This window comes from Cricetulus griseus, chromosome 4, assembly GCF_003668045.3.
Source record: "Cricetulus griseus strain 17A/GY chromosome 4, alternate assembly CriGri-PICRH-1.0, whole genome shotgun sequence".
Classification (NCBI taxonomy): Eukaryota; Metazoa; Chordata; class Mammalia; order Rodentia; family Cricetidae; genus Cricetulus; species Cricetulus griseus.
In genome coordinates, this window is record NC_048597.1 from 159,865,139 (window position 1) to 159,891,563 (window position 26,425).

Here is a 26,425-nt window from a genome sequence, read left to right on the forward strand (position 1 = left end):
GCAGCTCTACACCCCACAGCCCCCTTCAGAGAGGTGAAGCCAATGTCCCTCACTACACAGTTTGTGTACAGATGAGTACCTACAGAATCCCTTGTCTCCCAGATGCAGTCCTGGGTACCACTAAGGGAGTGCCAGGCTTCCTCCAGTCTTCCCATCTCAGACTTGAGACGTGGAAAAGGTATTTCTTTTCCCTGCTTGTGATGGCACAGGGATGACAGGATGGAGACCCCATCCCATGAATACTGAAGTGTTGATGTGCAGACCACAGTAGAATCAGGTTAAGTGCCCAGAAGAACTGGAGATGCTCAGTGCCTGGCTGCTTGACGGCTGTTTTTACATTACAGACCTATGGCAAGGGGCCTGCCTACAGTAGAACTGTTCACAGGGAGGTGTCAAAGCCACTTGTCTATGTCCTTTTTAGTTCTGAGGATACAGCTGGTCCTTGGAGCTACACTCCAGCCTGCTTCAGGGGTCTCTCAGGGGACCTGGCCCACCTTGGTCTAAGATCAAGTTTACTGCTATATCCTATGTCATCTGTCCAATCTAGAGCCCTGCTCAGTCACATATAATCCTTTCAGTGGTGGCATCTCACCCTGATTCAGCAGCCTATGTGGTTGTCCCTGCCCTAAGATGAGAGAACTGAGAAGAGTTTAGCTGTTTACACAAGGTCATTTTATTAACAGTGAAATTGTTCTTACAAATATTGAGAGCTCAAATCTCTCTCTCTCTCTCTCTCTCTCTCTCTCTCTCTCTCTCTCTCTCTGTGTGTGTGTGTGTGTGTGTGTGTGTGTGTGTGTGTGTCTGTGTGTCTGTGTGTCTGTGTGTCTGTGTGTCTGTGTCTGTGTCTACCACTCATCCACCCATACCCTATGGGCTCCAAGAGCTTTTCAGAGCCACTGCTCTTTTGTCCTAGGAGACTGAGTTGGTAGAGGCTGACCCAGGACAGTAGTGTCCTCATGACCACCTCATAGTTTCTTCCAAGCACACTTGGTGGACTCCCAGAGAATCTGGCCCTTGTCACAGGCCAGTGGTTAGGAATTCAGTGTGCTCCTGGCCATTTCTTAGATTTGTTGGGGACACTGCAGTTTATAAATACTTTCCCCATTCTTCACAGTGACCCATCATCTGAACGAGGGCTTGAGAGAGAGGTGGTTTCACAGTCCTATCAAGGGAGTGCTGGAATTCTGATGAAGAACCAGAACTGAAGACCGTTGAGGTTCTTGGTTTAAAACTTCACAGCCTATGCTCAGGAACCAGAAGAGTCTAGATTTCCATCTCGCTTTCCCATTTACTGACCGAGTAGTCTTGCGTGACTAATTTTTTGCTATAGTTCCTTCAGATTTTATTTCTGTCATTTTTTTGGAGTAGTTTTAAGCTAACATAAAGACTGAGGGAAAAGACCAGAGAGCTGCTGTATGCAGGTCCCTCATATCCACCGCTTCTTCACTCAAGGTCTTGCTTTGGTGCCCACAGTGGCTGTCACAGTCAGTGAGCTGCCATGGCTAGCCTTGTGATGTTACCTTAAGTCCACATTGAACATGGAGCCACATGTGTGTTCTGCCTTCTCCAGGTTATGGCGTGTGTTGAATGTCACAGTGTTATACAGACCTTTCACCACCCTTAAATTCTTCAGTGCCTCTGTGCATCCCTTCCTGTCTCCTTCCCTCTCCACCAGCCATGGCAATTACTCATCTTTTCATTGTTGCTATGCCTTTTCCAGAATGTCATGGAGCTGGGATCACTCAGTGTGTGGTCTTTCCACAGTGGCTTCTTTCATCAAGCAATGTGCACCTTCTTGTGTCTTGACAGCATCTTTCCTCTTCCTCTTCCCTCCTCCTCCTTCTCCTCTTCCTCTGACTTTTCCTCTCTCTTCCTTCTTCTTTTTCTTCTCCACCTTTCTCCTTTCCTTCCCACAACTTCCTTTCTCTTCCTTTTCCTTTTTCTTCTTCCTCCCTCTTCTATTTCTTCTCTCCCCCTCTTCCTCCTCTCTTCTGTCTTTATCCTCTCCTCCACTTTCTTCCTCCCTCTCCCTCCACCTTTCCCTCTTGCTTTTCACTATGAAAACAAAGTTTCATTCACTCTCCTTTATTTTTCTTTGCATCTATATTTTATTGTTGAGGATTTTTACATTCGGCTGTAATTTTTCAAGGAGTTTTAACAAAATTAAGAAGAAACTAGGGACAGGGACAGTTTCTGACAAGCCTTCTGTGGCCTGCATTCAAGGCTTCCCTTAAACTATTAACAGAATGGGGCATTTGATGTAACTGATGAGCCAGCACTGACATGTCATTATCACTTAAAGCCATAGCTAATCTTAAGGCTCACTCTTGGAGTGTGAAGTCTATAGATGTCAGCAAATGTGTGATGTGATGTGTCCATGATTACAGTATCACATAGGATAATTTTACTCCCTGAAAGTCTTCTGTGTGGTGCCTCTACACACACACACACACACACAGAGAGAGAGAGAGAGAGAGAGAGAGAGAGAGGGAGAGGGAGAGGGAGAGAGAGAGAAAGAGACCCTTTCAAAACCACTGAGGTTTTTGACCTCTTCCCCAGTTTATAGGATGCCATACAGTTGGAATCAGACAGCCTGTAGTTTTGCCACATTGACTCTCTTTAGTTGGTAATATGCCATTAGGATTTCGCTATTTCTGTTCATATCTTGATAGCTCATTGACTCTCTCTCTCTCTCTCTCTCTCTCTCTCTCTCTCTCTCTGTGTGTGTGTGTGTGTGTGTGTGTGTGTGTGTGTATTGTTGTAATTTAAGAAAAGTGATGCTAGAGAGAAAGATGCCAAGTGACAGGGTTCAAGCAGAGGTTTTTTTTTTTTTTTAATTAGGGAAATGGATCATAAAAACAGGAAAGGGAAAGGGGGAGACAGGAGCAGCAGCAGGAGAGAGGAGAGAGGAAAGAGGGGTTGAGAGGATAGAAGGGTAGAGAGGAAAGAGGGAGAGAAAGAGGAACAGAGGGAGAAAAAGAGAGAGAAGGATGGGAAGTGGGCAGGGCCTATTTAAAAGGGAACATAGTGAATATGCACAGGTGGTGCTCTTGGTGGCTGCAGCTGAGAGTGTATCCTGTCAGAACCCCAAGGACAGGCCAGTACAGATGCCTGAATACTAGCATGTATGATGAAACCAAAGGTCAATGCTAGGCATCTTCCTCAACTAGTCTCCCTTCATCTTATTTATCCAGAAAAAGGATTTCCAGTTGTACCTAGAGGTCATCAATTTAGCCAGATAAGCAAGCTAAACAGGGATCCTTCTCTCTCTGCTGCCGCAAAGCTGGGATTATAGGTGCATAAACCACATGGCAGCTTTTATGTGGATCCTGGAGACTCAAACTCAGGTCCTCATGTTTGTGCAGTTATCACTTTACTGACTGAGCCATCTGCAGAGCCCCTCTCATTGGCTTTTGTTGGTAAATAATATCTCACTCTATAAATGTGCCACCAAAAGGTTTGCTTTAGATTGTTTGTTTTTATAGTTTTTATACTATAAAATGGAGCTAATAGAGCTGTTAACCCACTACAGGGTTTTTGCAGAGGCTGACAACTACTGCATCTCATAAGACACTAAGCTCATAGTGAACTCCACCCACACCTCTTACTGTTGTTACTCCTCCTGCTATCTTATTCTTACACACTGACTTCAGGACATCTGGGATGTTATAGAACATTGTTCTGGAATGGGCTGGGGAGTTTTTATAATACAGAATGTGAGATCAGGAACTCTGGGCTTGGGACTGGAGGATAACATCACCTGTGTACAACTAGGTCCTATTTTTCTCTGGGTCTCCACTCAACAACCCAGGAAATGAAAATGAAACTGAAGTGAAGTATGAGTGTCCCTCAGAAGACTTTTGGCAGGTCCATGTCAGCCCAATGCCTCTACTGCTATTGAAACCCCTATAGCCTGTTGTACTTATGACTGCATAATTCTGCCTAGTGTCTGATTGTCAGATGGGACAAAAGATTGGTCTCAATAGGGACCTTCCCAGACAAGTGGAGTGTTATAGTTCATATTTATACTCAAACCTCAATAGAAAATAGTGAGAATTGGGAGAATAACAAACTGTACAGACCCATGTCACTTTAACTCATGGGTTTGTGTGTTAATACCTAGAAAACTACTAGAAACTTTAGGTGGTATGACCCAGCTGGAGAAAGTAGGTCATTGGGAGTGGTGACTTGGGGGAGATATTCTTCCCTGGCTCTTTCTTGTGCTCTCCCTCTGCCGCTTGGCTACCATGGCGTCAGCTTCTGTAGTCTACCACAGCTTCTCCAACATGATGAGGTTAAGCCTTTGAAATGATGAGCTGAAAAGAAAAAAAGCTCTCCTCTCTTCATCCACTTCTCACAGGCTTCTGCCACAGTGCTAGGAAGTCTAACATGGAGTCTAGGATCTTCTGAGTAGAAAGGTGATTGGCAGAGATGGCTCGATGCTTCCCTGCTTGACTTGAAGGATTCCAAAGACTGTAAGCATTCATCAGATATCTGAACTCAAGGGCTACTGGAGTAATCAAGTGTGTGGGCAAAACCACAGGAGGAAGCAGCATTGGACAATGGGTGTGTGGACCCATTTTCTCATAATCATTCTGCTGCCTAACTTCGCTCCCATTATTACTATAAGGGTCAAATGAGAAGTTTAGGGAAACGCTTTGTCACAGAAACCAAGTATAAGTGTAATTCTCAGTACCTATTATGAATTCCTTACCATCCCAGGCCAATGGCTTAGCTTTTGTAGACTCACTTCCATTGACACCAGTGGAAGTCAGGGTTCAGGAGAGTTAATGAGATAAACCACCTTCCAAGTAGCCTGGTGCTTGGCGTGTGTCTGTCAGAAGTGTGCATTAAATGCTCACCACATTGTATGACTTCCACCTCAGGTAGCACTCCAAAGTCTGTTTGGTTCACTATTATTCTTATCATCTCCATTTTTTTTTTAAATTTCCAAGTCTCAAGCTCAGGGAAATTAATAACTTGCTCAAAAATACCTGCCTCGTTAGAGTCGTTTTGTTTTCATCTTCTAAAAAGCCCTGGCTGTAAAAATGCTACACCTCGATTGGAAAAATGCCAGGTAGCATATCTCCCACTGAGGTCAATTTAGCTCTCCGATCCTTAGAGGTGAAGAATGGGGAGGTTGTGGTAATAATGGCAAGAAAAATGTCTCCTGTCCAGGTGATTTCGGCTGGAGCTCCGCTTCTGTGCTGCGGAGAATGTATATGCATTCAGCCCAGGGCCTCCATCTGTACCGAGGAGAGCAAGTCACACTGTCTAGGAAAGAGAATGACTCAGGAGGAGCTGCGGAGACACTTGAAGTCAACCCAGTGTTGATGTATGATAACCAGGGCATGTTACTGAAAGGCATAACGTAATACGAAAAGTTATTTTTCAGCCAATCTGCTGATGCAGCACCATTTTGGGTCCCTAACTGAAAATGATATATGAATTATCTCAACCCAAAGTCAGAAGTATAAATTATAGAATATATCTTTCACTGTTTTATTTGGGCTGTAAAGCGACACCTTATTATTTCTCCCTCCTGGGCTTCTTTTAATGAATCGGGATTTGAAAGTGAAATATTTATTATATTGCAGGGGAGAGATTACATCGTGCCTCAGAAAGGGCGGGGGGAGGGATATGGAAATCAGCCGGCATCTTGGAAATTGGGCTCTTTCTAGTTATGAGAAATGGCTGATGCGGGTGTTTTTCCTGAGCTTTGTGTTAGTTGCAGAAGAGACCCCCCCCCCAGCGTGCTGAACACAGCTTGCTGAGTCAGGGGCACCCCCATCCCCCACCCCACTCTCATCTGCTCTTACCCACACACCCTCCTCATCCGACTGGGGAAGAGTACTACCTGGCTGTGAAAGAGGGAATACCATGAGCCGTCTCATCCCATGTGACCATGGAAAGGGTACCAGAGGGGGGCAGAGGAAGGAGCCAAGTCATCTCCATGGGTATGCTGGGTAATAAGATTTCTTATTTGTACAATAGGGCAGTTGTTGAGACTCAGCACTGGCATGATAGGTATGTTTCTTCCTCTAGATCCCTGATTAGTCCTGATGGATGGCTCTGGGAGTTTAGCATGTCATGTAACTGCTCAGGGACAGGCGGCCAGATTATCTGACTGTTAAAAGTAAAAACACCAACAAGGGATGCTCAGGGTTCCTCATCACACACGAAGAGAGGAGAAGCAGGTAAGAAGCCAGACTCGCATCACACCATAGCGCTATTACATGGCTGAGCCTGTAGTTCAGGCATGGGAGTCTGTGCAAAAAGTGTGAAGTACTTACTCTCCACTCATCATTTATTTATAAATAGTATGGATGCTTATGTGAGCTATGCCTGATGTACTGTAAGAAGGGAAATAGGATGTATAGCTCTTGTGCCCAGTGAACTGTGGACTGGTGGTGAAAACAAACGGTGTGTAGAAATCAAAAGAGTGTGTTGTGTCAGCCATTAGGGCCAGCAAGGGCATGGTGATGGCTAGCTTTGCTAGAGCAAAGCTTCAAGCCTGTGCAGGTTGATTGACAGGTAAGTATATGCTGAGTGGGTTCACTTGCCATAAACAGATGAACAGAGGCAGTAGTTAACTAGGAATGGGAGAGCAAGTTTGTTATGGTCCTTCACTCTGTGGACACAGATCTGTGCTCCTGTGAGAAATCTCTTTTGCTTTCACAGTGATCTCATCATGGTCATTCTGATCTTTATATTGTTCATATGGCTGCACAATGGAAATATGCCCCTTGGTCCCTGCTCTGAATAGTGTATTCTACAATTTATGAACTGGACTTAATCATCAATGTGATGGTGTTAAAAGGTGAGGTCTTCAAGGATGTTATTGTCATTGAGATGGAGCACTGGTGAACAGAATCAGGGACCACAGAAAAGGGCTTGAGACAATGTGAATGTGTTCATTCCCTTCCATTTCTTCCACTGGGGTGGACATAGTGTTTGTCTATTTTGGAGGCTGTAGCATCAGTACCATCTTGGAAGCAGAGAGCAGTCCTGGACAGACATTACATCTGCTCAGAGCCTTGATGTTGGGTTTCTAGCCTCCAGAGCTATGGAAGCAAAATTTTATTCTTTGCAATTTACCTAGTCTCAGGTATTCTATTAGAACAACACAAATGATCAAATACAGTCCTCTGACTTACACACACAACACCTATCAAAAAGACTGGTAAGCACAGAGGTAGACAGTTTTCTCTCTAGCCCAAGAAATCCGTCCAGAAGAACAGTGTCTCCTTCCCTACCCCCACACCTTTTTGCCCCCCAACATTCTGTTCCTAGCTGCCTATCTCCTGCAGTCTGATACAGTGGTGGTTACTGATGGGAGCATATTATCTACATATAGAGCCAGGGATGGGCACCTCTCTCCAAAAGCCAAGAGCCCTAAGCATTTTAGAGCAAGTGGCCTGAGGCTGCTTTGTAAACAGAAGGTGTCAGGGATGGATTTGACTGGTATCCTGAGCCTGGGAGGCTAGAAGGCTGAACTCCATTTGTCAGGGCAGTGTTTTTATGTTGAACACCATTAGCACCAGGGAAGGACCACATGGTTTGAAAGGCTGATGTACCAGCCAAGTGGCCGCAGCCTTGGTCCACAGCTGAGGAAGTCAGTAGTATGGGAACCCTGGCAGGGACTCTGCAGTTCTCCTGCATTAGCAATTCAGAAGGGGCTGGTAACAAGTCTGAGCTCTCCCCTGACAGCCAGCTCCCAGGAGTTGTGAATTAAGGTGAGGCCCCTGCCAATTGTAAAATCCCCTATGTGTTCTGATTTACCATGGCTGCGGCAGCCTGCAAGGGGAGGCCACGGCATTTCCTCCTGACAGGAATGGCATAACTCAGCCATTGCACCTCAGCCCTTTGCCACAGTAGCACATACATGTCATGCATGGAAGCACAGAGCTGTGTGGGAGCTTACACAACATCCTGTCCAAAATCTTCGTTCTGTGACTGCACAGGAAAGTGAGATTGTCAGGGCCTGAACCTAAGATTCCTGATCATTAGTCTGTCCTTTGGCTTTATCGCCGCATATCACCGTAGGAGAAACTAATTCCTGCAAACAAAATGTAGCATACTCACCATGCTTTTAATAACTAGGCATCAACTGTTTCAGAACTAGTATGCTCTGATTTCTGCTACATTTTTAAAAGTGGGTTCTTAGTCATGCATTCCATTTATCGGTACCAATTACTCAGAGCAGCATATATTTTTTTTCTCCCTTGCCTCAGCATATATGAATTTACATTGCAGCTAGCAAGATTAAAGAAAATAACAGAGACACAGCAATTCCATACCATGGGCAGGCAGCAAGAGCTGGATGAACCTTGGCTGTGGCTGAGTTTAGATAAAAACCCTTGGGAAAGTGAAACAGGACAGAGGTGTTGGCCACTAGAGGTCTCTTTCTGTCCTAGGATGAGGCCACTCCAGGCATGAGCAGCTGCCCAACCCGAGTTTGTCTAGGTGGGAATGTTAACCAGCCATGGGTTACCAGAGCTCTTGGGCCTTTGGGGGGGGGGAGTATAGAGTCTTGATATTTACTTTGAAATATCTGTTGTGGTTGGAGAAAATAGAGAACTTCATCAGATTTGGGGAGGTGTGGTGTGTGTGTGTGTGTGTGTGTGTGTGTGTGTGTGTGTGTGTGTGTGTACAAGCATGTGCATATGGAGGCTGCAGAGCGGTGTGGAGAGGTGATTTTCTTCCACACTGTCTCCTCTGCATAGCTACCAGGCTCCTCCTCCTTTTAATACCTTCAAAAGAGAAGTCAGAGACTCCTTTTCTGTGCCCCACTTCCCGGGCTTAGAGGTCAACTGCTTGGTAATGAAACTGAGTGTTAAAGGTGAACACTTCAGAACTTTCAAATGCTAAAGGTAGTTTCCTGTTTTCAATTGTTATCCTGAGAGACGAAGTCCACCTTTTGCCCAATAAAGAGGGCTGTCTTTGCTTGAGTGGTCCTTCAACCTCTCCTTTATGTGGGAATCTTCATTTGTGATGCTAGCATTCAGTCTTGCTTGTGCAGAACCAAGAGTGAGTTCAAGAAGGATGGTCAGCAAGAGATAGCACTAGTGTTGGTCCCAAACCAAGAGGGACCCTATGATAGTGAGATAGCCATCATCTAGTCTTTGTCTACCCAATCTTTGGTACCAGAAGCATCCTTCAGATAGTTGTATTATTCATTGCTATGACAAACACCTATGAAGAACACAGTGAAAGGAGGAAGTAATTCTGTTGACCCGTGTTCTCAGTCCATGCTCAGCACAGGGATTGTGGGGAGACAGAATGCCATGGTGGCAGGCTGCCCAACTCATTACAGCCAGAAGGCACAAAGGAATAATGGGAAAGGGACTAGATCAGGTGGACCCTTCATTTAGGCCCCGCCTTCCACAGTTCATCACCCATCAGAATGCTCTTCAGATTTTGAGCCTATCAGTTGATTAAACCGTTCATTGGTCAGACCCCTTAAGATCCAATTGTCTTTGGAAATTCCCCTACAGACACACCCAGGTGTGATTTACTAATCTCCTAGATACCTCTCGGTTTAATCAAGAGGACGGTCAATTAACCATCATGCCTTGTGATGCTGACTCTTGGTGCAGTAGCCTGCATTCCCTCTGTTATTTCCAATCTGTTAACAAGGCTGGAGCACTAGGGGGCCTGGGGTTGACTTTCAGTTATCTGCCAGATATGGGAACTTCAGGATGTCATTTGACTTCAGCAAATCTCAGTTTTCTGAGATACAGAAAATGAACACAATATTTCCCCCTTGAAAATTTGCTGTGAAAGCTAAAGCAACTAATAAAACGCAGTGTCCAGCTCAGATAATTATGTCTTTAGCCCCCTAGCTGCAGGGTGTGAGGAGACTGGTCTCAATCTGTCTTCTCACTTTTGGGATATCACTGTTATGCCTTGCATGACTTTTTCTTTCTCTTTCATCAAGAAGCTTTTGGAGGAGGAAGAGAAGAAGCAGTACAGGGTAATGGAAGGGGTAGATACAGCCAAGCATGGCTCTACCCCTATCTTAGGGATTACTCTGAACCTCACTGTACCCTGCTAATCTGAAAGCACCCTCTGCATCATGAGACTTAGAAGATTCCCTCTCGCATTTTGTTCCTTTTAAGAAAGAAGGAAATTTCTGGAAGAAAGCACCCAGAACAAGAGCTGAGGTCCACACTAGAATCTGAGAGTACAGAGGGGAATAAGGCCCAGTTCTTATCATCAGGGTATTTACTGTGTTCCATTCTCATTTTCTTGTTGAAGACAGAGGAGAGATAATAGGAACTCTCAAGATGGCCTCCAATGGACCCTGACTTCAGATGTTCATTTACTCGCATAGTGCCTCCTCTTGACTGGGAGTGGGCTGTGGTGACCACTTTGTACCAAGAATCTGGGAAAATGTATCTGGGGAGACATCTCAGGTGGTAGAGAGCCTGTATACAATGTATACAAGCATAAGGAACTGAGTTCAAACTCCCCAGTACCCATGTAAAGAGTCTGGTGTGGTGGTATACATCTAACCCCAGCACTAGGGGAGTGTAGAGATTAGAGACAGATGGACGCCTGAAGTTCATTCGTCAGCCAGTGTAGCCAAACCAATGAGCTCCAGGTTCGGTGAGAACCCCTCAAAAGATGCAGAGAAGTGAGCTTGAGGACAACCAGGACTGACCTGTGGCCTCCATACCCACATGTACATATCTGTATCCACACCTGCATGCACACATGCACACATCCACAGAAATATGTACATACATCACACACATCACACACGCACACACATGTAACAAAATTTATGGGATGTCACATCAGATATTAAGTTACCAGTAGACTATGACCTTGAGAGAAGCCAACTGGAAGGTTTTGAGCCACAGTGCTGGAGTCTAGGGAAGTGTCCAACAGAAGGTCAGCAAGTCACTGAAGTCCTCAGTTCAACAGGTGGCAGTGAATGGACTCTTGTCAATACCCACATGAGTGAACTTGGAAGCAAATCCTTCCCATGTTCAGCCTTAGTCTGAGACATGAGTCCCAGGAGACACTGTGGCAGAAGCATTTTGAGACACTCCTATGAAGTACCTGTATTATCTGGGTCTAGATTCTTGACCCATAGAGACTGTAAGATAATAAAGCTTGGGATCATTTGTTACACAGCAATGGACACCTAATTCAGAACAGATGGGGGAGGAGTAACTGTCATATACATTGTATTGTGTTGTTTTCTGTTTGAGACTGGGTCTCACTATGTTGGCTGGCCTCAAACTTCCAATCCTGCCTGAGCCTCCTGCAGACTGCTATTGCAGGCAATGGCCACTATGCCTGCCTCCATGTTTTTAAAAAGCAGAATATCTGATCTTGAAGAGCTATCAAGGGTGTGGGTTTTTACCAAAATTTTCAGGCAAGCAGGTGGCAGTGGCACTGACTGAATAATTCTTGTAAGTCCCCCTGGTCAGATTCTCCAGGTCAGGTACTGCATCCTTTCTCCTCCATGTCTTCCCCAGCCCTTTTCTATGTGTCTCCCTTCCTGCACCCGAGGTGCTCTTGCCACACCTCAGCTGCACCAAACAACTGGAGGAAGAAGCAATTCTGTCAGGACCCCCAAGAAGCCGCGTGGGTCTCATACATCAGACACTGTGAGGTCTGGGGCTCTTGTCTTGGTTATACAGGACACATCTGTAAATACAAAATATGCACTGCGTCTCCATAAACAGAGAGGCCTCACCAAGTTCTACTTTATCTGTCCAATTTAGCACCTTGTACCTGCAGCCTGGCTCAAGGTGTAAGCTTACCACATGACAGGCCAATAGTCTAAAAGAGGGTCCTCACTGTTCTTGTCATTCCTCACCTGGGGACAGAATTTTAGAGTTCCGGAGTCAGTCACTTGTGCTCTCAGAACCGGTAGTGTTGCCAGCCTAAGGTACCTTTCTTGGATCATCCTCATTCCCATAGCTGGTCAAGATGGCTTCCTGCCAACCTCTCATAGGTTTCCCCAACCAGCCTGGAAAAGCACAGCGATTCTCACAGTCTCAATATGTTTTGTCTCTTCAGTATCAGCCTATGTTCACTTATGCCTGCTTCCCCAAATCAATGCATGCTCACATGCAACACTCTCTCTCTCTCTCTCTCTCTCTCTCTCTCTCTCTCTCTCTCTCTCTCTCTCTCTCTCCTCTCTCTCATTTCTCTCTCCCTCTCCCTCCTTTCTCTCCCTCTCTTTCTCTCTCTTTATCTTCCTCCACCCCCTGATTCCCCTTGATTCTAAGTTTTCTTTTAAAAATGAGATCTATTATCCTCTCAAATAATCATGCCACCACCACCCCTCCCCAAAGTTGATTAGCATCTGTGAGAATTATTTAAAGTACTGCATGGTTCCTATTTTGCAAAGCTATTTCCCCCTCCCTTTCATGCCCAATCCCCAATGTAGGCTCGATGCAGGGAGCAGCTCGGCATGGCTGAGAGAGGTCAGCTCTCATTAATACCAATCCCATTTATTTAAAAATAGCAATATTATGCCACTTTCAAATAGCCCGAGTGAGCTAAGCCATTAAAGGCTTGTGCGTCGCTGACTTCGGACCTATTGTGAAGGCTTAATATTTCATAGCACAGTGACATATGGTACATAAGCCATGGAGCTGTGCTGCTGGTTTGGCTGTTCTGAAATGAGAAGTAAGGAAATAATTGAAGAGAACATTTTATAATCCAGTGCAGATCAGGAAAGAAAACAGGAGCTTGGAAAATGTTGTGAAAGCCTCCTGAGGCTAAGGGTGGGACCTGAGGCAGGGATGGGATGGCTATGTTAATGATGTATATGTACAGGGATACCCAGGGTCTAGATGGGAAGATGGATGGGTGGGTAGGTGAATGGATGAGTGGACTGTCCATCTCCCAGGACCCAAATTCAGTGTGCCACTGTGACTAGTGACATCCACATGTTTCCACTGAATACAGAAAATGGCCAAACTACGTGATATCGAGAACTGAGTCACATTTGGAGGACTTGAAGATGAATTGAGGAATTCTGGAGGGCTGCCACTGCTTTAACAACAGGAACAGTTCTTTTGTGTCTCTCTGTGTGTATGAATACCTGTGTGAGAATGCTTGTGTACTTGTGTGTATGTAGAGGCCAGATGTTGACACTGGGTGCCTTCCTCAAACATTCTCTTATTTTTAGACATTTATTCATGTGAATGAATGTTTTGACTGCATGTATATGTCTATGCATCACATGTCTTCCTGATCCCTGGTGATGGATTTCCCTAGGACTGGAGTTACAGATGTTAGTGAGCCACCATGTGGGTGCTGAGAATTAAACCCAGGTTCTCTGGAATAGAAGTCAGCACTCTTAAGTGCTAAGCTATGTCTCCAACCCTCCACCTAGTTTTCTGGTAGGGCAAAGTCTGTCACTGAACCTGGTGTTCATCCTCTCTTCCTCACACCCTAGCACTGGAATTACAGGTGTAGTTTTATGTAGGATCTGTGATTCAAACTCAGGTCCCCATGTTTGTGCAGCTGGCACTTTACATGCCAAGCCATCACCTCAAACCAGTTCCCTAATCTCTAGCAAGAGAGTAATAAAAGCTGTATCTGAGACTGTGGTAAAGTTCAGTGTTAGACACCAGTAAATCTGGTTTATTTTTTCTTGCACCTTTAATTGTGTATGTTAACTCTTCCCTTTAACTAACATCCAGTATTTTCTTCTCCATCAATAGCATGGAGTGTTGTCTCTCACAGGTGTGGTCACTGAATGAAAAAGTTATGTGAGTGCCAGGCTTTGGCATTGCTATAACCAAATACCCAAGAAAAACAACTCAAGGAGAAAAGGATTATTTGGGCTTATTATTTCAAAGGTGGCAGTTTATCACAGTGCAGGAGCAGGGAGAACTCCGGAACAAAGAAGGTCCCATTATGGAGGCCAGAAAGCAGAGGAAAGGGACACAAGAAGAGAACAGGATAAGGTGGAGCACCTTTGGTGACCTAGTTCCTCCAATGAGGCTCCATCTTTTACTTTGCATATCCTGCTAATAAAGAAGGCATGAATGCATTAATGGATCAGAGTCAGAGCACATGTGTAATACAACATGGCTGGTCTTCTCTTGGAGCTATCCCAGGCACACTCCAGGGTGTACTTAACTATGGTACTCAGCCGTATTAGTTGGATCAAGTTAAGGATCACAATTAACCATCATATGAAGTTACTCAGGCCTACCAGTCCAAACACCAGGCTCTGCTCTGTCCTCTCTTCCTTTGGTCTTGGCCTCGGCAAGACTATCTTATTTATAAGTGCTTTTCCCAAAGAGGCCAGGGAGGTACTCTCAGTAGAGATTGTGATTCCAGAACTCAGTGGTAGGAGGCACAGATCTTGGGGATCTGGGAGAACTTGGTTAGGTGGTCGTCTAACACTTTAGGTCTCCTAAGGCCTTTCCCAAGGCTCTGAGCCCCACGGACTATGGCTTCATGCCTAGGAGTCTTCCTCCGGACTTCTGAGATTTTTCCTCAATGAGGATGAGAAACCTAAGACATGTGGACCCTCCTGACCCCTTGAGGCAGCATGGTCCTCCTTCTGGGTCTCCTATGGTTTTGATTTGAGAGAGAGAAGAGGTGGGTTTCTCTGTTGAAGCACACCATCCCCTGAATCAGTCCCCTCTCACCTTAGAAGTGGGACATCTTGACAGGCATTTGAGATAAGAAGACAAAATCCTCTACCCGCCCATTTCTCCCTCTCCCACATCTGACACAGTGCCTCATGTCCTACACCTGTCTCTTATTTTCATGTTCTCCTTCTTTCTCGGACTCGCTCCTCTGCCCTCAGGTAACCACCTTCCTTTCCTTTCATTCTCTACTGATTTCTTAAAACAAAATAATAATAAAAAAAAATGTTTTCCCAAATCAAAGGTAACACAAGAGACACCTTCTGTTTTGTTGGTCTCTTGAAGAAAATAGGCTTTGATTCTCTCTGCCTTTAACCATCGGGGGCTTCTTGGCCTTTGCCACTGCTTCTGAGCACGAGGAGTCCCCTGCCACTCCAGAGACTCTTAATTAGACGACGAATGGTGGGGGTGGGCAGGGAGGGTGGGAGAGTTCATTTGCTCACCCACCTCTGCTCCAGCAGCTACCCAGCAAAAGCTGCCTGTGGAGCTAAAGATGCAGAAGTTTGCATGCTCCTGGAGATGCCATTGAAGTGCCAGGAGAGAAGAAAGGGACACTGGGGGACCGAATTTCCAAATATGTTACCCCACCCCCCCTGCCCTCTTCTGCCAGGTGGAATGCCTGCCTCCTCCTTGTCAAGGCTAAAGGATCTTTCTGAAATAAAATCATGCTTCATGGAATTCTGGTGACCTTGAGAGGTCATCCAATGGGGAGGGGCCAGGACAGTACTGATATTGCTGAAGGCTGTAATGCAACAGTTCTTCTAGTGGGACATTTCATTTAGCCGCATGTATGCATGTTTCCATGGTGGGTTCGTGTGTGTGGTTGTGTGTGTGTTTAGGCCAGAGGTTGACAATGGTTGTCTTCCTCTGTCACTCTCTGCTTTATTGGCTGAGGTGGGAGGTCTCTGCTCCAACTCAGAAACTGCTGATTTGGTTAGTCTAGCTTTCGATCTCCCTTGGTGGGGGGGCTGTCATCACCTTGCAGGTGCTGTGACTTAGCAGGCTTGCCTGACTTTTATGTGGGCTGGGGATCTGGACCCTGGTCCTCATTCTTGTGAAGCAAGTACTTTCCCAGCTGAGCCCCCTCCCCAGCCCCTTAGCTTCTATAATGAGGACCATGACTCAGTAGATTCTCTGATGCTCCCCTTCTTTCCCTTCATCCTTTTGCATGAATTCCCCCAATAAAATCTAAACTAGAGCTTTATGGTAGAGTGTGCAAAGTAGGGAACATCCTGGAAGACACTGGGTGGAAATTCTGTTTTTTTTTTTTTCCGCAGCCTTAAGGCCTGCCTCAGAGGCCAAGCAGAGCTACTGATGACATTTGGCTCATTTGTGACTTGGCTGTGTTACTTGGAGACACATTTTCCCATCAAAAGTGATTGATGACTGGGCTCTGCACTTGCTTGCAGATGCCCATTTAACCTAATGGTGGCCTTGAGACATGAGTCACCTCAAATTTCCCAGAATTCTGTGAGGAAAAAAAGTCCTGCACAGCCTAAATGAAGACTCCATCCATGAATTTTGGAGCCACTCTGAAGCTGGAGTCCCCGAGTCACTGAAAGTTCTCTGCAGAGGTGCTAGGGAATCTGGACCATTAGCTTTAGAATTAATTTCAGCTGCGGTCTCCATTCTAGAAACTCCAGAGAAAGAGTATGTGGGTGGGGAAGAGGGTGGCATCAGTCTCCTGTGTGTTCTTGGGAGACAGTGTGGTCCAGTGGGAAGCATCAATCTGTGTGCTGGAGAGCAGTGCTAAATCTTGCCTCTCCATTTTTACTTGTATTACAGAGTGAGTCACTGAGCACTTCTGTATCTCATTTTCCTAATAAATGTTTCAGACAAACACAGAGAAACACAAATAAAGGAACGCAAATGGAGCCTTATATGTCTATTTTGGCCATTTTTTTTGTCAATTTGACATAGCTAGAGTCATTGAAGAAGAGGAAGCCTAGACTAAGAAAACGCCTTCACCAGACTGGCCTATGTGCAAGACTGAGGGAATTCTCTTAATGGTGTGGGAGGGCCCTGTGCACTGTGGCAGGGATGGCCCTGAGCAGGTAGCTGTATAAGAAAGCAATCTGTGCAAGCTGTGAGGAGCAGTTCCTGACTCCAGGTTCTGCCTTGACCCCCTGCCCTGAATTCCTTAGATGATGAACTGTGATGTGGAAGTGTAAGCCAAATAAACCCTTTCATCCCCAAGTTGATTCTGGTCACGGTGATTCTGGTCACAGTGATGGAAACATAACTAACAGGAAAGAAAGTAACAAAGTTGTAGTAAATAGGCTATTTATTAAATAATTAGTGTGAGTGATGTGCCATCTTAAATGTTTGTACAGATAGAACAAGCTGAGAAAGTATTGTGTATAAACAATACTCTTTGTAGGGAAGAGATCATCTTTATAAAAATAGCATTATTATTATTATTATCATTATTATTATTGGAGGCAGATATGCCTGTGCCCTGGCATGCATATTATCAGAGGACAACTTTGGATAGTCCGTTCTCTCCTTTCACAGTAGGATCCAGCTATCACACTCAGCTTCTCAGGGTAGCACAATGATCACTTGCCTGCTGAGACATCTTGCCACCCTAGAAACTGTCTTTAAAAAATAGTCTGTCATAATCCTGCTATGTGAAGGGTGAGTTTTGAAGGCATCCTTTGAAAAGAGGCACAAAGGCAGAATCTTTGGAGGTTCTGCCTAAGAATTGAAAAGTGTCTGGTTCAAAATGGCAGATGAAGGCATATAAATCAACCCACCATTTCTCTAGAGCCCCTATTAACACAATGGCAGAGGAATGCAAAATGAATAAACCAGTAGCAATAAAAAGAACCAGAATGAGGTCACAGCCATCAGCAGAAGAGGCATTTCAACAACCCGTGGAAAATGAAAACTTGTTGAAATAGATACATGAAACACAGCAAGGGAGACAGAATCACTTCCAGAAGAGGCAGAGCCAATCTTTCCCCAAAACGTGGACCAGGCTCAGAGTGGATGTGAACGTGGAAGGAGATGGAAGAGAGAAGAAGTCTTCACCAGTCTCCCTGAAGTGCATGGCTCCCGTCCTACAGTAGGTGACCGACTTGAGTGCTAGAGCTACAGATTTCTCTCACTCTGGCTCCAGCTTTATAGGCGACTTTCTAGCTGACATCTTCATGCAAGCCTGCCACCGAAAAGAAAAAAAAAAAAACCTGCCCCTTGAGTCCCTCCACTACTTGTGAAACTCTGAGTCCTTATTCTCAGTATTTATGTACAACTGTGGACTGCCCCTACCAGGAAAACCATCTTAGTGACTTATGTAGACCAAGGGAATCAAGTGACTGGGACAAAACATGGTGAACTTAGCAGGAGAGGGCTCTCTAAACCCAAGCTCTTCCCAGTAAGACAGCTGACTCCCAGGTCAGAATCTGATGTCTCTATGATAGGACAAAAATCATACTTTTTAACAAAGTTATTTTTCACTTTCCACAGAGTAATCAATAAGTGACATATGATACCTAACACTTCATTATAAAATAAGCTTTGTGTCACATGACCTCGGTCTTCTTGTAGATCATGTAAGTGTTTGGAGTCTGATTATAGCAGGCTATGCTAAGCTGTGATGCTTGGTAGAATAGTTGTATGAATGTACTGTTGGCTTACAGTATTTTCCTGTTCTAACACTATTTATTATTATTATTGCCATTATTATTATTATTGATACATGTGTGTTATGTGTAAGTGTGCACCATAGCATGCATGGGGACATCAAAGGACATATTCAGGAGCCAGTTCTTCCCTTCCACTGTAGGTTCCAGGCATAGGACTCAGGTTGTCTGGCTTGCAGAGCAAAAGCTTTTAGCTGCTGAGTCACCTCACCAACCTAGCTTATGATATTTTCAACTTACTTCATTGTAAGTTTAGAAGTATCTATACTCTGTCCATCATCATCATCACCATCATCTTCTGGGACAGACACAATTTTAAGCATGATACATACGTGTGTGTGTGTGTGTGTGTGTGTGTGTGTGTGTGTGTGTGTGTGTGTGTGAAATATATGAAATATACTTGTGTGCATACATAGATCTGCATATATTTACTACATATATTAGCTCACTTATTTTTTATCATATCATGATACAACCGTCTTTGTGTTCCAGGTGAGGAAACTGTCACAGAGATCCTGAGTGACTCACCCACATTCATACAACTAACAAGACACAGGGTTGAGGTTTAAACTCGGTTGGTCTGACTTCCCAGTCTCTGTTTTTAACCATGACACTAAACTTTTTTCTCATTAAAAATAAAACAAAATAATAAAAATTTAAAAATTAAAAAGATAAAAAGTCCATGAAATAGAAATAACCAAAGAACAAGAAGTTCTTGTGAAAATTAAAAATATATGACTGCCAAAGTAAAAAATTCAGTAGCAAACTGTAGGATGAGGTCAGAGACACTTCTCAGGGTGTAGAGAAGAAAGAAAAAATGAGAGAGGGAAGAAAGAGGTCATAAGAGGAGAAGAAGAGGAGGAGGAAGAAGAAGAGGGGGAGGGGGAGCAGATGGAAAAGAAGTATCCAAGAATACTTCCCAAATTCAAAGCAAATCACGAGGCTGAAGGGATCTGAGCAGAATCTATTATGAAGAAGGAAGTGATCCAGCATTAGCCATAGCATGACAACCTTGGGGACCAGTAGTGATCAGGAGAAGAAAGGCACGGCACCATGCTGACTGTGTTTTGTTTACGATGTCCATCAGACATCTTGAGTGAGCTCCCATTTTTGTTCCTCCATTTCCCCATTCCTTCTCCTTTCTTCTCAGTTTTCCACAAATATTCTCTTTGAGCTACTAGGAAGGAGGCAACAGAAGACAGCAGTCACCATCTTCATCTTTCCACTTGGGTCTGTGCAGAACACCTTTGCTTTCATTTCATGCCTGCACTGGGCTGTGTGCATTCACCTCTGGCTGCTTACCAGCTGTGTCCAGACTCCATCCATCCTCTCTGTGCAGCTGTTCTCTTGGGCACTATTAGCTCTTCCCTCTCTTGATGGCCGCTCCTTTCTGCTTAGAGGCATCATAAGAAGACGTCCTTTCGCCTCCACCTCCTTCTAGCTATTTCCTTGCTATTCTTCCCTCAATAGAACAAAAATGGTTCCTATGTAATAAATAATTATTAACCTAATGATATAAGAAGGTATTATTCTTTTCTCAAAAAATAAAGAAGTAAATTTTAGAAAGCACCAAAGATTTATATAAGGAAATAAACAATCCCTATTTGAGGCAAACCACTTTTTTTTTTAAGTATAATGCTTGACCATGGAAAAGGAAATGATATCCAAGACAGATCACAAGAACATTGTCTTGCAAGTGGCAAAGCCCTACAAGTGTTAGTTCTATTGAAGAAACCATGTCATTCTAACTTACTTCTTGGCTGGGGAATAATATTTCAATGGAAATGTTAATGTATGATACTATATGAGTAATAATTGAGTAGATTATAATGAGTTAGCCCCAATTCACATGTACTATACATACGAGTCTATTTCTCAGTCTCTGACTGGTACAGTCAAGTCAGCACAGGGATCTCATCTCCTTAGTCACATAAAAGCTCAGGTGTAGGAAGCCTTGTCTCCTCTGGGATGCACCATAAGAGTCCTTGATATCTTCAGCTATAGCAGCAAGAATAGACAGATCAGCAAAGCTTGTGAGCTTTTCGTGGGTTCAGCTTGGAAATGACTCACAAGATAGTTCATATCTCACTGACTAGCAGTGGTCATAATTCTTGCCTCACCCAACAGTAAGGACAATGATGGAGAAATGTGTTTAGTGGCTGTCACTGCCCATTGTCATTTTCTGTCACATCTAACTTTTCACATAACTTACATGATAGGTTCTAGACCTACAGAGCACATGCAAATTGCAAATGAGCATGGGAGATCTAGTATCTATTAATATTTATACACATATATACACTGGAATATCTTCAAGTTGAGCACACTGTTTTGGGAACCCTAAAGTCTTTAGTACTCCCCTTACCATGACTCAGGGTCCCAGTTGACTGGTAGACACTGACAGTCTCGTCCAAAACATTCATGGTCATGGTTGCTGTACATAACACAGGGAAGACCCAGAGCCTTGCAGTATAAGGTGTGTGGGTAAAAAGCAGCAGAGGTACAGCTGACAAGCATAGAAAAGTAGATGTAGAAAGAGAAGGAAGAGCAGACAGGCTCTTGTATTCTATGGAAATGAGGTGGTCAGATAAACTGCCTGACTGGAGAAAACAAACCATCTCTATTTACTGGTGTGAGCAATTAGTCTAACTGGAAAACATCACAGAAATTGCAAAGAAGAAAGGAAAGGGCATTGACTGTGCTACAAAGATAAATCGTTATATTTCATAGTGGGCAATCAATAGATGATATCTGTGGTCAATAAATCAAGAATTGGAGGCATAAATATATTGTTCAGTATGGGAGGAAACCACCAGAAACCCTCAAATCAGAAATGGCTTAAAGTGGTTTACTCTGGGGAATGGAATTAGAGATGGAGAGGGGTAGAAGAGGCGACTGTTGATTTAATTATGAGAATGTCTGCACTGTTTGATTTTTTAAAAAGTAATATTCATGCATTGCTCTGATTAAAATATTCTAAAATTCTTTTAAAAGAGAAATAAATAGGAATTTGCATGTGGAAAAGAGTGAAAACCATTTGAGAGAGGAGGATGACGGGCAAGATGGGGTGATGGGTGGGAAGCTGAAACCAATAGGGACAGGAGGAAGGCCAGATGTCCTTTGTGGAGCTAAGAATTTTGGTGTCCTAAGAATGCAAATCCTCGGGGTTAGAGAGATGGCTCAGTGGTTGAGTGTTCTGTTCTTGCAGAGGACCTAAGTTTGGTTCCCAGCATCTATGTCAGAAGGCTCAAAGTGACTCCAGTTCCCAGGGGTCTGACACCTTTGGCCTATCTGGACACCTGCATGTACACACACACACACACACACACACACACACACACACACACACACACACACACACAATTTAAAATCAAAAGTAAAATTAATTTTAAAAAAGAAAGGAATTCAAATTCCAAGATTTGCCTTTTTGGGTATTAGCATTTGAGTGATGTAAATAATTGTCCTCGACCCAAACTCTGTTAAGCATTACACAGTCGGTTATAGTCTCAAACTTCATTAACCACCATACAATTAACTATATACTGGCCCTACTTTAGATGCAGGAGTGAGACAGAGTGCAGGGCCTTAGGAAGAAGAAGGAAATGAGAGCAAGCAACAGCAGGATACACACCCTGGAAGGGTCAGGAAGACTGACCTCACAGGATCCAGTAAGATGTGAGGTGCCCTGGTGAACAGCAGATAGAGAAGCAGGGTCCATTTTCTAAACCTGGGGCATAGTGTCCTTGTCTGACATTCGGGGTGCCTCTCTTGTCTAGCCCTCAAAGCAGTCTTCCAAGGTATTCCTTCATTAGTCCAAAAAGCACCATTAAATGTTTGCAGGAATCATGCTGTCATTTTTTTTCCAGCAAGATCAAGTGATCATGAAGCCATATAGAGCCCAGATAGCCTATGAATGGATGGGTCCAGTCTCTGCTCCTATGTGCAGGTCCTATCACCTGGTCACATATGGACAGCTCTACAGAGATCCAGTTGTGTCTTGCACAATTCCTTTGCAGTTGTGATTCTAGGAATTATCTGTTCAAAGCCAGTGGAGTAGGTTGCTTGATATTTGTTTATCAACTTATTTAACAAATGAATGAATAAAGGAATGAATGAAATTATCCAAAGCCTAGATCTTAGTTTAAGGCTTTCTTTCCCTTCTTTCTCCCCCTTCCTCTCTGTCTCTGAAACCATAAAGAAGCCCCCTTTGGGAGGGGGCTCCAGCAAGCCAGCATCCATCCAGTGAGAGATGGCCACCTGTTTCTCCCCAGTCCTCCCCCTCCTCTCCAGGCCCACTCTCACAGTTGCTCCTTTTTGCTCCCCCACCCTCTTCCCTCCCTCCCTTCTCTTCCTCCAGAGGCCCCAGACTCAAACTTCTGGGAAGTCTCTTCAAACAGGATTGAAATGGCCTTAAATATTAGAGGATTAGGGGAAGACAAACAGACCGAGGAAGGTCTGTGTTTGGGGATTCAGGGTTAGACCTCCTCTGCTCTCTAAGAATTGGTGGAAGCCATGCTGCCCTCCTCCAGACTCTGGCCTTTGAGCTGGGGCAGCTCCAAGTTCAATCTCCATGCAGCCCACACCTTTGGGCTAGTCCCTCTGCATCTGGGCTTGTTGGACATTTTGGGGACAGTCCCAACCAGGCATCAGCTGCTGCTTCTCATCCCTGGCCTTGCTCACCAACGAACTGCCACACATTGAGCTAGCCTGGTGTAAGTCCTATTTCCTTTTACTGACTATACCTTACCCAGTGAAGTACTCTTTGTGTTCCAGCTGAGGATCTTTTTGCCAGTCAGGGGAATGTCACAGAGGAAAAGAACCCCTGTATGAGTTAAAGACACAGCTTGAGGCATGAAGTATATGGGTATATGTACACCATTGTGTATAGAAACAAGCATTTAATGTATTGTGACTTTTGTCCGAAGCCCCTATTGTGGGTCATAACTCCATATATAAGAAGAATGTACCACTAACTAGAGTCTTGGACTCCTAAAGGCTGAGTGAAGCATAGACATCTCACTGAATGTGTATTTCCCTTTAGCATCCTTGGTGGATCACATCTACTATGATCTGGAAACATCTGGGTGCCAAGGAGCAAAATAATCCAGGTTTGTCTCTCTCCTCTGAAACATTGTAAATCATTGTATTGAAAATATACCTCTTTCTAGCAGCAGAAGTATTGATCCCAATTCTATAAAAAAAAAACCAATCTACATGTGTATGTCACACATAGGAAATTCTCAATTTGAACTTAGAGTTCAGGAAGAAAAAATTAATATGACAAAATGAATTAACCACAGATTAAAAGAAAGATGCACATGAGAGCATAAAAACTGTGATTCTGCCCATCCAAAGACTCCATTAAAACATAAATATAACTCATATTTTAGGGTAAGATATTTGATATACATATGTGCAGCCAAGGACCTCAATTGATGGTATGTCAACAATTCCTCCAAGCAATGAGACAGAAGAAAACCTGGAGAAAAAGTGATCAAGGACTAGGTGGTATTTTCAATGCACATGGGAAAGGGCTCTCAACTCAAATGATAACTAGGTGTATGCAAATTAAAGCCACGATGAAATACTGGTCTATACTCATCACACTGACAGGAACCAGAACATCTGACAGTTACAGGCATGAAAAAGATGAGTTGAGAAGTTCAGCCTCATCCTTGCTAGTCAGATTGAACAGTTGAAAAAGCAGTGTTTAGTGTCAGCCCATACGTGCAGACTCCTCTCCCCGGTGGGTGCCCTAGGATGTGCCGAGGAGACAGCTCAGAGCATCCCTGTCAGGTTAATTGCCTTGAATTGAAAACTGCTCCAATATTTACCGACATCATGTTGAATTAACAAGTTAGGGCATATTCGTACAAGGAAAAACTATACACTAATAAAAATGAGCAAACTGTAATTATAATATGAATGAACCTTAAAAAAACAAATCAGTATACTATACTCTATTTGCAGAAAATTAAAAAAAACAAGTACAAATAAATGATATCATTCTGCTTACATATTTAGATCATAAGCAGTTTTTAAAATGTTGCCATGGAAGACAGAGCTATGGAATTTGTGGTCCCATCTCATCGCAGGAAGTCGAGTGTGGTATGGGAAAGGCAGGGAGTGAGTGGTGTGGGAGGCAATGCTACATATGTTGACCTGGGAGATGGTTGCATGGCTTTCTTTCTACAGGTTGGGTATAATATATGTTTGCTTTCATATTTTCTGCATGTCTGTTCTTCACAATTAAAAAATGTTTTGAAATACAATTCTAACCTTGACAGCTACTGAGTTTCATTTAAATGTTCATTTTGTTTTGTTTTGCTTTGTTTTGTTTTGAGACAGGGTCTCTCTATGTAGGCCAGTCTGGCCTCTGAACTACCTTAACTTCCTACCTCGGCCTCCAGAGGGCTGGGATTATAAACATGAGCCACCCTACAGGGCTAAACCTCTTTTCAATGCTACAAATGATTGGTTTCTTCAAAAATATGACTTCCAAAGCCTTACTATTTCTATTTAGCGTTCTCTCTCTTTCACTCCTTCCCTCTCCCTCTATGTTTCATCTATCTGTCATCTGTCTGTTTAAACAAGGACAGTTAGAAAACCAAAGGTAGAAACGGCCAGGCCTCAAATAAGGGCAAGCACAAGTCCAATTTGTAACATTCCAATGAGGACAGATGCCATCGATAAAATAAACAAACCATTAAACAACAAACAAACCATTAGGATGAGAACAGAAGTGTCTACACATTCATAATTTCTTAATTTCAGATCCTTGATGATAATGAGTCCACTGACAGACATTAGTTGGTGTAGGCAGCAAACAGGTGCCAACACAGAGACAAAATCAACTGCTGAGATGCGGGCTGCAGAGAGAGGCTGCCAGGGCTGGGGGAAATGGGCCACCTCATCATCTTGCCAGATGCGTCTGCTGCCTTCCTCCGAGGCTCCTGCTCAACAGCCTGGGGGGATGAGAACGGGCTCTGCTCGCCTTCTCTCCTTGCTCAGGGGTCTGGCTCAGCCACGGGGCAGATCACTGGTCTCCCCAAGCTCCCTGGAGACTTCCCCAGAAGGCCTTACTTAGAGACATCCCATCCTTCCCTCCTTTCCAGAGAGACACCCCAGGGAAGGAATAAAACCTGGGGAAAAGTGAGGTCTTGCCTAGTCTCTAGCAAATGCTAATTAGCCATCAGCAGCCTCTAGCCCTTTCTGATTACCAGAGTGAGAAGGTATGAAGAACGCTCAGGTGAATTGTAGCTGACAGCCCCTGGGAATGGGAGCTGAGCTGAAAGGCAGATTCTCCATCACCTAGCCCCACTCAGACTCTGGTGACAGACACCTGTGTCTAGTCAATCAAAACATCTGTCTACCTGAAGCTTCCCTCCAGGTCTTTATTTACCATTATTACAACATCAGACTACCTGGTTTTCATGATGTGTATAGCCCTCCTGGGCCAGAGGCTCCCAGCAAGCGTGCAGTCAAATGAAGGAAAGTCTATTTGTCCTGCTTGCTAGGGGTGACTAAGTCCCTTGACCTCAGCTGTGAGTTTCACCAAGTCACTACCTCTGAGACACACAGACTAAAGTGCAAATGGCAGTTTGGAGGATAGAATTCTGCAATTTAATGAAACTATGGGACTTGGTGATGTTTCCTTTCAGATGAGAAGAATAAGGTGTCTTTTGGGATTAAGGTGCCTTATTTAAAAGAATAGTTATAGTCCTCTCTGGGAGACTAGAGATGACTCAGTGGTTAAGCTTATTGGCTGCACTTCAAGAGAAACTGGCCTCAATTCCCAGTACCCAAATGGTACCTCACAACTGTCTATAAAGCCTGTTCCAGGGGACCTATTGCCCTCTTCTGGCCTCCAGGGGTACTGCATGCATGTAGTGCACAGACAGACCTGAAGTCAACCTGTAAGCCCCATCTGCCCAAGGACCAAGTAATTTCCTGGAATTCTGGCAATTCTAGTCTTTAAAAGATAATGCCCACCTAAGGACCAGGTAACTTAGGATTCTGGGAGTTGTAGTTGTTGGAAAATAACAACAAAGCCAAAGAGACAACTACTGTGGCCTATAGGTTTTGGCCATATAAGCCCCGACAACATGTGTGTCTCTAGGCCACTTACCTGGAAAGTTTCCAGGT

At 44.2% G+C, this 26,425-nt stretch overlaps 1 long non-coding RNA gene across 9 annotated transcripts in view; it reads left to right on the plus strand.

Annotated features, from left to right (window-relative positions):
* The window catches only part of LOC103158648, a 77,332-nt gene that overhangs the window by 18,784 nt on the left and 32,123 nt on the right, over nucleotides 1–26,425 (plus strand). For 4 of the 9 annotated variants that reach the window (XR_003484728.2, XR_003484729.2, XR_004769609.1 and 1 more), the window contains exons 2-3: nucleotides 6,046–6,197; nucleotides 23,322–23,388. The exons of the other annotated variants lie outside the window; for them this stretch is intronic. This is a non-coding gene — a long non-coding RNA (uncharacterized LOC103158648). The remainder of the gene's footprint in view (nucleotides 1–6,045; nucleotides 6,198–23,321; nucleotides 23,389–26,425) is intronic. 9 annotated transcript variants of the gene reach the window in all.